The sequence below is a fragment of the Hypanus sabinus genome, chromosome 8, assembly GCF_030144855.1.
Source record: "Hypanus sabinus isolate sHypSab1 chromosome 8, sHypSab1.hap1, whole genome shotgun sequence".
Classification (NCBI taxonomy): domain Eukaryota; kingdom Metazoa; phylum Chordata; class Chondrichthyes; order Myliobatiformes; family Dasyatidae; genus Hypanus; species Hypanus sabinus.
Genome location: NC_082713.1, coordinates 29,414,050 through 29,427,028, shown reverse-complemented (window position 1 = coordinate 29,427,028; position 12,979 = coordinate 29,414,050). Strand labels below are relative to the sequence as shown.

General features: G+C 42.6%; 1 protein-coding gene across 3 annotated transcripts in view; it reads left to right on the top strand.

Moving 5' to 3' along the window:
* LOC132398006 (neuronal migration protein doublecortin-like) overlaps positions 1-12,979 on the top strand; it is a 171,261-nt gene that overhangs the window by 59,129 nt on the left and 99,153 nt on the right. The gene's annotated exons all lie outside the window — the stretch shown is intronic.

Sequence of the window (12,979 nt, the reverse complement as noted above, 5' to 3'; positions counted from 1 at the left end):
AAGCTATTATGCAGAACGAATATTACTCTAAAAAGAACTGATGGAAGACACATAATGATACCTTTATTTGGTTTTGAAGTGTTTTTAGTAGAAAATTATTCTTTTTTTTACTGAACACCTCTCCTTTGGAGCTGCATGCAGCTAATTAATATTGGATGGTGATTGTGCTCTGAATAGCAGAATCCATGATCATTGCTCTCCAAGAGAAAGTTGAGTCTCACAATCTGCCGCCTTTGAGCAAGGTTAAATCTAATCAATGTGGGACTAGATGGAGAGCATACATTATTGAGTTCTGTGGTAACAGTGGCCAGCTTTGTATCAGAAAGGCACATACTTTTGGCTGCTTTGTGTCAAATTTATTAACAGCTGTCACATTGTAGGAGTTGTGCTTGCAATAAAAGGACACTGATGGAAGATGATGCCGCTTATCAGTCTAACTAAAATGGACGGGCAGATGACCTGTCCCTAAACATTCATCATTGCCACTACAGCTATTGTGTGGATGTAAGGTGTGGCTTACATCGACTCCCATATTGGAATCTGTCAGGGCGAGAGACAGAGGGTGAGGTATTCCCTCAGAAAATAGGAACAAAACCATGTCTCACCTCAGTGACCAGACAGATAGAAAGTAAAATTAGATTCTAAAATTATCTCTAATTGAGAGTAATATTTAGAATAGTAGCAGCTGTTAGCTGTTGGAGCTATTAGTAAGTGAATTCCTTTTCCTTTAGACACTTACCAATAGCTCTGAGGTGATCATATCCATTTGCCTTTTCATATAATTTACCACACCCTATGATATTCATTTCCAAGGCATTACTGTATTATATAGAGAGAACTTTCTCTAAGTTGCTAAGACTAAATGGCTAGGAAGTGAATCCTGAGATATGTTCCACTGACTTTAGTGCAACTGGATGCCAATACTTTCAACTGGCTTTATTATTGGTGACAAAGAACATTTCTCCCCAATATAGCATCAGTGATATTCCTAAGTCAATCATTCATCATGACTGACTTGTTAGCTAACTCTGCCCTGGACTGTCCCAAGCCTGACTGCAGAAGGAGGAGGATTGGGGATGGGGCTAGCAATGCCATCCCATTTAAAAAAAACCTTGAGCTAAAGAAATCCCAACAGAAGCTCCAAAGACCTCTTTCCTGGGAGAGGAAGGACCTTCACCTAGAAGATATATGAAGCCATGTGGTGAAAGCCACGTGTCTGTGGAAGTCACGGGGTCGATCCTCCTATCATCCAGGACCATCACCATTGGAACATGGAATATAAAGAATATGCGTGAAAGTGAAATGATAGTGTAAGTGACAGCCAAAATGAAGAACAACAAACTGATCCTGCTGGGTATCAGCGAGACAAGATGGACACAGTCTGGGCAGAGGTGGCTGATGACAGGAGAACTATTGGTTGATTCAGGGTACGAGGAAGATGACGACCTGCACACCTAAAGAGTGGCATTAATGCTGTCAAAAGTAGCACAGAAGGCATTGATGGAATGGGAAGCCAATGGTCCCTGCATCATCTCGGCAGCCTTCAGAACAAAGAAGAAGAAGATTAAGATGAACTTTATACAGTTATGTGCAAACTAACAACAGCGATTTAAAAAAAAACAAGGGTGCTTCTACAACAGAACATCCTAGAGGTGTACCCCGAGAGAAATATTAATATTCTCATTGGAGACGTCAATGCAAAAATAGGATCAGATAACACTCTCTACGAAGACATGATGCGAACACACTGACTGGGTATGATGAGCAAGAATGGAGAGTGCTTTGCTGACGTGTGCATTGAATAACATGATCATTGGAGGCAGCGTCTTTCCCTACAAACGAATTCACAAAAACCGCTGTGTGTCACCTGATCCCATAAAAGAGAACTAAACAGATCACATCTGTATATCCAAGAAATTCGGAAGGTCACTTCAAGATGTCAGAGTGAGGAGAGGAGCACATGTCGCAGATGACCATCACCTCTTGGTTGCAAAGGTAAAATTCAAAATGAAGAAGTATTGGATGGAATCAGTATCAGTGAGACAGAGATTCAACATCAGCCTTTTGAAAGACGTGCAGACCCAAGAAATATTCAAGTTGGCCCTCAGCAACAAATTCCAAGTGCTACAAGAAACATATGAGGAAGAGGATCTACACAACAAATAGCAGAATGTTAAGGAGACACTAGTCTTGATTTGTCAAGAGGTACTAGGTGGCAAAGAGAACCAAAAGGATTAGTGGATCTCAGCTGAAACGTTATGTAGGATCAAGGTGAGGAGGCAAAATAAAGCAGCCATGAATCATAGCAGGACTAGAGTGGGAAAGGCAAAAGCACAGGAAGAGCGAGCAGAGGTTCCCAGGGCAGTGAAGAAAAGCTTTAAGACAGACAAGCACAGTTACATAGATGGCCTGGCAAAAGAAGCAGAACAAGCAGCAGGGTATGACAACGTGAGGAAGCTGTACGACACCACTGGGAAACTGTTGGCAAATACAGCAAACCTGAGAGGCCAGTCAAGGACAGGGATGGAAAGGCCATAGTGGGAACAGAGCCGCAGCTGGACATTTGAAGATCTTCTAAACAGACCCACACCTCTAAACCCACCTGAGATTCCTCCAGCTAATACTGAACTGCCTATAAACTGCGATTAGCCTACCAGAGAGATCAAGAAACCAATAAATGCTAAAAAATGGTAATGTATCTGATCCAGTCTACGTTCTTGGAGAACCTCTCAAGGCAGACCTGAACACTAGGGAAAAGATGCTGTACCTTCTCTTTCAGAAGATCTGGGAAGAAGAGCAAGTACCAACAGATTGGAAAGATTCCAAAGAGGGGAGATCTTAGCAACTGCTCCAACTACAGAGGCATCACACTTGTCAGTCCCAGGAAAAATATTCTGCAGAATAATATTAGAGGGGATAAGAGATGCTATAGGCACTAAACACCAGGAGATGAAGAAGTGGGCTTCCACAAGAAGAGATCATGTACTGACCAAATAGCCACACTATACATCATATTTGAGCAGTCACGTAAATGGAATTTACCTCTGTACAGCAGCTTCATCGATGATGAGAAGTCCTTCAACAGCGTAGACAGAGAGACACTGTAGTGAATCCTGTGGCACGATGGAGTACCATGGCAAGGTGGTCAGTTGGATCAAGAATTCATATAAGGGGATGTCTTGAGGAGTCAGTCATGGCAGACAGTTCAGCAGCAGCTTTCAGGTGAAGACAGGAGTCAGACAAAGGCCCGATGTCCCCTTTCATGATCACTCTGGTCATGAAGGTATCTAAGCACAGAAAAGGAATGGGATCCAATGGACCCCATAGAAAACTTTGAATGACCTGGACTTTGATGATGTATCTCTCCTGCCCCATACCCACAAGCAGATGCAAGAAAGACACAACTGACATGGCAACCATTTCAGTAGTTCACCTAGGCCTTAACATCCACAAAGGGAAACCAAAGACCTCAAGATCAACTCAACCTGAGTCAACCAAGTCTCCGTCTCTCTTGAGAAGTCCACTTGAGGAGGAACAAACCTTCACCTACCTGGGTAGTGTCATTGACAGACAGGGTGGCACCAATGCAGATGTCAAAAAAGGGTTGGCAAAGCTAGGGCCGATTTCTTCCAGCTCAGGAACATCTGGTGTTCTAAGGATCTGTCTCAGCACACTCAGATCAGGCCATTCAACTCTAAAGTGAGGTCAGTTCTTCTCCATGGGGCAGAGACTTGGAAGACAACAAAGAGAATCCGTTGGGAAGTGCAGGCCTTTTTGTCTGAGAAAAATCCTCTGGATCCACTGGCTAGAAGTCATCAGCTGCACCAATCTATGGCAAAGAACACACCAGCTAAAAGCAGAAGAAGTATTAAGTAAAAGATGGGTTAGATAGGACCAATGCTGCATCAGGTGAGTACAAACATCAATAAGCAAGCACTAACATGGAATTCCCAGGGAAAGCAGAAGAGAGGCCAGCCAAAGACCATCTGGTGGCATGACCTTGAAGCTGAGACCAAGATGATGAGCAACTTGAAATACTGGCCCAGGGTAGAGAGACTCTGGCGAGTTGTTATCAGTGGCCTATGACTCAGTAGGGGTGATGGACTTAACTAACTAATATTTGCTTTAAATGCAATTGGATATTAGAAGAGAAAGATATCAACAGTTGTTTGTTGAAGATCGTTTGAATACTTTGGAGTTGTACACCAGAAAAAGAAAGTAAAATACTTTGTAAGATAAGATTCCACATTAGGAAGAGATTTCAAGGCTGTGATCTAATTGTATCTTCTCAGTTTAATCAGCAACTTGAGGTTTGCTCTATGGTTTATGTTGTCATGTTGATCTCATGATTTAAATAACTACATGGTAGTTATTTCCAAGTGTCCATTGTTCTCCATTTAAAAGCACTGATACTTGGGATAAATCAATTATAAGGCTTTCAAGGTTTTACCAAATACTGTTTGACTACCCACTTTGTTGCTATTGTGATTATCAGCACTCCTGACTGTGTTTTTTCTTCTATTCACTTTAAAAATGCTCATTACAGCAATTATATTGGAGATTGTAGTGTGATTTTATGCCTACAGCCAAAATAGTACAGATTTTCTTTTAAACTATCTCACTCTGTTATCTGTCTGAATTCTTTTTAAATCAGGAGTTCCCAACCTGGTGTCCACATGCCCCTCAGTTAATGGTAGGGGTTCATGGCATAAAAATGGTTGAGAACTCTTGCTCCACGTGCTGGTGACAATGTCCCTTCAAATTTGTGTTGAACAGATAAAAATATTAAATTATTCTTGTAAGTGATTGTGCATGTGTGAACAGTTTAATGGAAGGCATTGGACATTATAATTATTCCCATTACATTGAGCTGTCATCTCATTGCTGATGCGCAGAAAGTCTATTATCATTAATAAACATTGAGAGAGATAAATGGAAGAGCAAAAGAATAGGCATTGTTAAAAATTTGCTTAAAATACCAGTCATGAGTATACTCTAAACATTGGCCTTTCAAACACTGCTTCGTTCAGCAGTTTACTGACAAGACTTTGGAAATGGAAAATACTATGGAACAACAAAGAAAATTCATTAAATATTTCTTAAAATACTGGAAGAAATCATTAGCAATCAGGTTTGCTCTGAATCTTTTTTTCCCTCCAAGATAAAACCATAAGCAGAAGTGGTGGCCATTGGAATTCAAATGGTTTTCACATTAAGCTGCTGATGGAGTGTGGAGCCTGAAAGGATTTCAGGCCTCTTATCCACAATACCACTGTCTCACGCTCACATTCATCAATGTCTTGTCTGGCAAGGAGGGGTGAACTTTGCCATAGTCTAAGCTTTTAATTCTCAGATTCATAATGGATTTTCTCTCCTACCTTATGGCCACAACTGCTTTTCTTTCTTATTTTAAAGTCAGACTATTCAAAAAATAGCTTTTAGTGTTTCTACTAACTCATGAAGTCAACTGGCTGATGGATCTTCTTAGCTTTCTTATTAAGATCAAGTTTTAAAGAGTCAGTCCAGCACCTGATAGACTGGATGGGAGGAGGATGACCCCCCCTGCCTGATAGATCTCACACACTGGGATTGCATAGTTTAAGAATAAACCGTTTGTGACCAAGGTGAAAAGACATTACTTCACTCGGATGCAGTGAAACTTTTGAACTCTTTACCATGCATTGCTGTGGATATCCAGTCAACATGTTCATTTCAAGCATCCTGGTCAGGAAGGGAATCAAAGGGTTTGGGAGAGTTCTAGAAAATGGTGCTAAGGTGCAAGGTTATTCATGGGCAAAAATTACTAAATTTGAAATTGTTTTCTGCCCGAAAAGGTAGAGTATTAAACATGGTGGTTACCTGAGGCTTGGAAACACGTGGCCTCCATGGTGCCCCTGCTACCTACCCCACCAGTTATGAAAGAAGCAGTATCAAAATACATCATTGCAAATAAGATGAAATTGGTGAACTGACTGGCAGGTGAAATCCATTCCACCAATCACCACACAACGGGAGGAAAGCTCCTCACCAGTCACACTTGTTAAAAGTTTGTGTCCCCGAGTAGAATCATACTCCATGTAGAAACACTGCCTTGACGTACAGTGCATTTGTCCATTGGCTTGCACTGTCAAAATTTGGAACAAGAGAACATAAATAGGAGCAGGAATATATCATCTGGTCATTCAAATGGGCTTTGCTTTTCCACATGCTATTTTGCTGCCTGATCCCTAACAAATGACCCCAGTAGCACTTCTTGGACTTGGATTGGATCAGTGCTACAGTGGTCTGGCCGCAGGATGAATTTCCATTTGTCTTAAGTATCTCCAGTTTCCTTTCATAGATGTACTGTCAGTCTCCATCCTCCACACATGCAGTTCTACATTATCTTTTGCAAGGAAGCAACATTGTTTTTAAAAAAAAGAGATGTCTTTTTGTGAATAAACAAAGATCAGTAAGTTGTCGAGTCTTCCAAGCAAACACCAGATTTCGATGCCTTTTGGCTACTTGGTGTCCTCCTGACAGGATTGGGCTGAAGCAGTCAAAATGGGGGTACAGATCATTTTGTTCTTGCTGCAATGCCACTCTTGTAGTTCATCAGTCTGATGGAAAAGTGATAGGACTCTGGAGAGTGGAATGCCCCACCCTGACCCTCTCCCTGACTTCAAAGGAATCTCTCTGTACTAGAGTGTGGTTTTACACTGTAAGCATAGTTCTGTAAGGGTTGCAGTATTAATCTAAATTAACACTCCATTATAATCTCAACGAGAGTTCATCTGTTTCATTTTCTGCTTGATTGAAATCTCTCTCTTGAGACTGAATTCCTTTCAACTCTCTGGAAAAGCCACAGATATTCGTCATGCATATTAATGACTTGGATGAAAGATTACTGAGTTTTTCAATCCAAGGTTTGCAAGTAACTTTGGTTAGGTAACACTGTAAGTAGAGTGGATAGAGTGAAAAGGATACAAGAGAAAATGAAAGTTAAGTGAACAAGTGAAAAGCTTAGAATCCAGTGTGTGAAATGCGAAGTCAGAATCAGAGTCAGTCAGGTTTATTATCACCGACATGTGTCATAAAATTTGTTAACTTAGCAGCAGTTAACTTCTATATTATATAATGCACTTCAATGCATTATATAATATAGAAGAAAAAAATAATAATAAATAAATAAATTACAGAAATAACATATATTGAAAAAGTGAGGTAGTGCTTACGGGTTCAATGTCCTTTAGGAGTCGGATGTCAGAGGGGAAGAAGCTGTTCCTTAATCTCTGAGTGTGTCCCTTCAGGCTTCTGTACCTTCTACCTGATGGTAACAGTGAGAAAGGGGCATGTTCAGGGTGCTGGGTGTCCTTAATAATGGACGCTGCCTTTCTGAAACACCACTTCTAGAAGATGTCCTGGATACTTTGTAGGCTAGTGCCTAAGATGGAGCCGACTAGATTTACAACCCTCTGCAGCTTCTTTCAGTCCTTTGCAGTAGCGTCCCCCCCCCCCACTTCCCCCATGCCAGACAGTGATGCAGCCTGTCAGAATGTTCTCCACGGTACATCTATAGAAGTTTTGGAGTGTTTTTGTTGACATACCAAATCTGGTCAAACTCTTAATGAAGTATAGTTGCTGTCTTGCCTTCTTTACAACTGCATTGATATGTTGGGATGAGGTTAGATTCCCGGAGATCTTGACACCCAGCAAATTGAAACTGCTCACTCTCTCCACTTCTGATCCCTCTATGAGGATTGGTATGTGTTCCTTCGTCTTACCCTTCCTGAAGTTCACAATCAGCTCTTTCGTCTTACGGACATTGAATGCAAAGTTGTTGCTGTGACACCACTCCACTAGCTGGTATACCTCGCTCCTATATGCTCTTTCATCTCCATCTGAGATTCTACCAACAATGATTGTATCATCAGCAAATCGATAGATGGTATTTGAGCTATGCCTAGCCACACAGTCAAGGGTATGGAGAGAGTAGAACAGTGGGCGAAGCACACACCCGTGAGGTACACCAATGTTGATTGCCAGCGAGAAGAAGATGTTATCACAAATCCCCATAGATTGTGGTTCTTCTGGTTAGGAAGTCGAGGGTCCAATTGCAGAGGGAGATACAGAGGCCCAGGTTCTGCAACTTCTCAATCAGGATTGTTGGAATGATGGTATTAAATACTGATCTATAGTCAATGAACAGCATCCTGACACAGGTGTTTGTATTGTCCAGGTGGTCTAAAGCTGTGTGAAGAGCCAATGAGATTGTGTTTGCCGTTGATCTATTGTGGCGATAGGCAAATTGCAGGGGGTCCAGGTCCTTGCTGAGGCAGGAGTTCAAACTAGTCATGATTAACCTCTCAAAGCATTTCATCACTGTAGATGTGAGTGCTAACATCTTGTAAGTTGGTCATTCTTGACCTAAAAAGTAGTGAGAAGCCAATATGTGGGGGCATAAAGACATTTAGCTATCCGAATGTATACAGATGACTAAATGAGAGACCAGGTAATGACTGGGTTTCCCTCGAAGAGATTTAATCCAAACATTGTGCAGTTTCTTAGATTCCATCTGGATTAGAACATTCAGGTTTGTGTACTGCATTTTATCCAAGGTCATCAAAATGCTACCAGGATTCAAAGGATTAAATTACAAAGACAGGCACCACATATTAGGCTCAAACATACTTGATATGAAAGGAACAAAAGGTGGTGAGCTATAAAATGATGCAAGGGGTTTCAACAAGGGGAAGCTGAACAAGATACAAGTTCAATACTGGAGTTCGACCGTTCTGTAACAGGATGAGCAAAAGCATAGAAATCTGCACTTTATTTTCTCAAGACTTTGGGTCAGTTAAAACATTCATGACTAAGATTGGTATTTGCCTTGTAGACACCAGGTCCTAAAATATGGAATAACAACAAGATACAGTTTAGCCTGATCTAACAATATAACTGACTCAAGGGGCTGAGGGACAAATTCCGTTCCTTTGAAATCAGATAAAATGTGACCTATCAAAAATATAAAAATACGGGATTGAGTATGGAATGTTGAATGAATGTTTCAACCTTTCTGCTGCTTTAAAAATGTTTTAGAGAGATAAAATGTGTTTGAAATCAAAATATTCTTGAATTTCATGACACCAAATGTCTGGCACTGAATAAGACTTCACACTTTCATTGCCTTCAGGGACTGTGTCTAAATCATTTCTCTTTGGCTTGGCTGGGCAACTATAAGCCCCCAGGAAGGTTGTAAAAAGAGTAATTGTAGATGTTTGCAATGCTGCCAACACATTACAATGTGCTGCCCTGTTCTTGCAGACATATAATGCTTTTTTAGCAGTTTAAGATTATTCTGTTCATTTCAAAGGATATCTAGCATTTGATTTTTTTTTGTCATACTTCTCAAAGAGTTTTTTTCTGGTTTTGTTTGATTTCCCACTAACTATTTTCACCCACCTCCACCATAAAACTTGATGAATAAGTTGTGCTTCTTGTCTGGTGGAGTTCAGCATTGTAAATACATGCTGACATGTGCTACCTCAAGCCAGGAATCAACTCCTCTGTAATTAATGGCATGTTTGATTGCAGGGCAGCAATTAAACAGTGAGGGGCAGTTCAGACAGATTATGAATCATCATCTTTTGTTGAGCTTAAAAAAAAGGAATAATTGATCTTTACCAAGCTCACTGGGTGACCTTTGTGGAAAAGCAAGCCAGTTGATTTCACTGTAGCTGAATATGATAAATTGAAATCAGGACTGTATGAATACAGGGGTATGGACTAATTAGTAATAAGCAAATTTTTCACCCGGTTTTTACAGTAGCCTGGTTGGGTTTGAGTTTGGAACTTGGTCATTAAGTTTTGGGTTCTTGAGGAGCTATCAACTCCCTCCTACTTGACCCTGTCAGCCAACATCCTCCATAGCCTGCCCATCTCTCCATCTAAGTCCCTCTATTCCTAGTTCATACTTTATTCACCATTCATATTACTTGATTGAACAAATACAGAACAGTCATAAGTACTAAGGCTGATACATTTTGTAAGGACTGAAACCAGCAGGGTAAGAGTGTACAAAGTAACAGCTGGAAACATTTTTCTTCCCAGATTTGTTATTTTCTTTTATTTATTTATTTTCCAGGATATAGACCCCACTGGCAAGTCCAGTGTTTATTGTCCAAATCCATTGGTCCTTGAAAAGGTGGTGGCATGCAAAACCACTACAGGCCTTCTCATGAAGACACGTCCACTATACTGTTGCGTAGGGAGTTCCAGAATGTAGACCCATTATCAATGAAGAACTGGTAGATGTATTTCCAAAGTAGGATTCTGTATTTAACCCAAACAAGCTTCCAGCGCTCTCTCGCAACAAAGAAGCATTCCTGCTTTTAACAAAACAAAGAAGCCATTTTGATTACATACACAGTAACAAAGAAAAAAGAAGAAACCCCATTTACACTCTCCTCCCACCAAATAAAAGACATGTCCTCATGACTATTAAATAACTCGCCACCTTTCCTGCCAACACACCGTAACTCAAGCACAAACAGTGACATCTCCTCCCCACACAGTAAACCTCACGCCCTGTTCCTCAGGCGCTACATAGGCCAACTATCTGGGAGTTCCCTAACCCTTCTGAGACCTCCGTACCCCCTCACCTAAACCCTTCAGGCTCGGACACAACTGGGGATACCTTGGGCCCGCTACCAACTCCTCTCTCAACCTCTCACTCATGCCCCACACTGCACACAGCTAACCCTCCCCGCTACACCTGACTCAGTGGGAGAAGGGCCAAAGACCTCTTCCTCAATCAAGGGAAAGTCAGCAAAAGGCAGCATGTACCACACATCCAGCACATTATCCATCGAATCTGTATTCTTCCTCATTTCTGCGATCGGTAGCTGCTGTTTGATCTTCTCCAACCGGAAACACGTGGCCTGCACTGTTCCTGCAATCTCTTCAGCCTCCTGCAATTGAGATATCAGCTTCTTCTCTGGCCCCTGCAACTCTCGCCACAGGCTCAGCAGTTCTGACTCTCGCATGCCGGCCATCTCAAACTGGGACGCAGTTACTCCAACAGCTTCTTCCACCCTGACCTGAAAAGCTGCAGTGAAAGATTGGTCAGCCTCCAGTTCAATATTCACTGCACTCCTCTCCAGTTTTTTCTTCCTCATGACTTCTTCCAGATCAACTTTCAGGTTTTGCACTTCATTTGAACTGTCGATGGTCATCTTCAGGTTCCCTTCAAGCTTCCGCTTCTCTCTTCTGAGATTCGTCTGTAATTTCTTCACCTCCGCAAACTCCCCTCTCCAGGTTCTCAGTTTGCTGTTGCCCTCAGTCAGACAACTTTCTTCATTCTCTCCATCTTGTAAGTCTTCCAAATGGTTCCAGATCACTTTCTCCAGTCTCTCCGTCTTCATTTCAAACTTGATTCCGTAGAGACAGTCACTCACGAGCTGCGACCTTCGCCAGCCCTGGCACGTGTCCAGAAAACACTTTGTAGTTCTCAGCCGCTCCTGCAATGACCTCACTTCATATTCTCCTGAGGCCAATCCAAATACCAAGAGATCATCCACATACGCCAAAACTCCAAACGCCTCCACATCCCCCATGGTCTTCCATATGCCCTGCGGGAAGGTTGCAAGGGCTCCGGATATGCCTTGTGGCATCTTTTCGGACCGGAAGAGTCTTAGGGAACTTATAACGGCTGTCTTCTCCTTGTCGGTCACACTCATCGGGATCTGGCAACATCCACTCCTCAGATCCAGCACCTTAAACCACTTCGCACCACTCAGACAGGCCATCGCCTCATCAGCCCTCAGGGCCGTATTCTGGTCACTGACAGTGCGCCTCTTCAGCGCAATATAATCCACACACACGCTGCCTACGTCTTCCATGGCTGTAGGGGCCAGTCGCCACAACCTCTCTCTCACTGAGGTGTCTTCAGCAGTCAACTCCCCTCCCTTGTGGTATTTCGCAGCGTCCACGAAGAGGGTCTCACCCTCAGATACTTCCCCCAGGCCGTACCACCACCGGCTCTTGTTTGAAATCGGTATCAGCCCAGTGTTGCTACACATGTCCGCACAAGCAGCTCGAAACTCTGGGTGCAAAGACAATGCCTCCAAACAGCTCTCACCTGCCTCCTCCGGGGAGGCCCCCAAGCGCACCAACAGGATATTGGTTCTCTCCAGAACCGAAACGCTGCCCGTCTCAACAGTGTCCGGACACATCAGCATTAACGATTCATGAACCTCAGTCACCTCCACATTTGCCTCTAAGAACTCCATTTTCACTGACCAACAACCGTCGTCTGGATAATCACCGGCACTGGTACCCCGAATCTCCAGTGTCCTCAATGTCGTCAAGGGTAAATGCTTCCACAGAAATCAATCCCGGATAAGCCCCCACAATGTAATCCCCTGGGTCACCTCAGGCTTGCTCAGCTCGTTCTCATCTAGGGGGAGCAGCCTTCGGCCCTGCCAAACTGAGTAATCAGCTGGTGTGGATGCTGTGTGATGTCCCCGCCAAAAACAGACAGTACACCATATGCGATTAAATGAGTACAATTTATAAAGGTTATTATAACTAAGTGATTAATAACGATACAGTATATATGAAGAAAAAAATAAAGAAAAGGCGCCAAACTTATCAAAGTCCAAACCACTTGGTGCACAACCGTTGGAGCTCAATTACTGAAGTCTTCTGGCCACCATTTGATCCCCTCTGAACTCCTTGACTTGCAGCTCAGGACCCTCCGAAGTGGTCAACCAAGCTCATCTAGCTTCATCTCCTCTCCTCGGGGTACCTCCTGGCCTTGGATCCCCGCTTGGGGTCCGTTCCTCGCCCAGCTTACAGCATCGTATCCTCTCTCTCTCAACCCCTCGCGCCAATCTCCCCAAAAGCCCGCCAACAATAGCTTACAGACTCAAAAGAAAGAACAACATTAATCCCAATTGGTTTACAAAGGAATACAATTCTCGTTATCAGTAAATTTTAA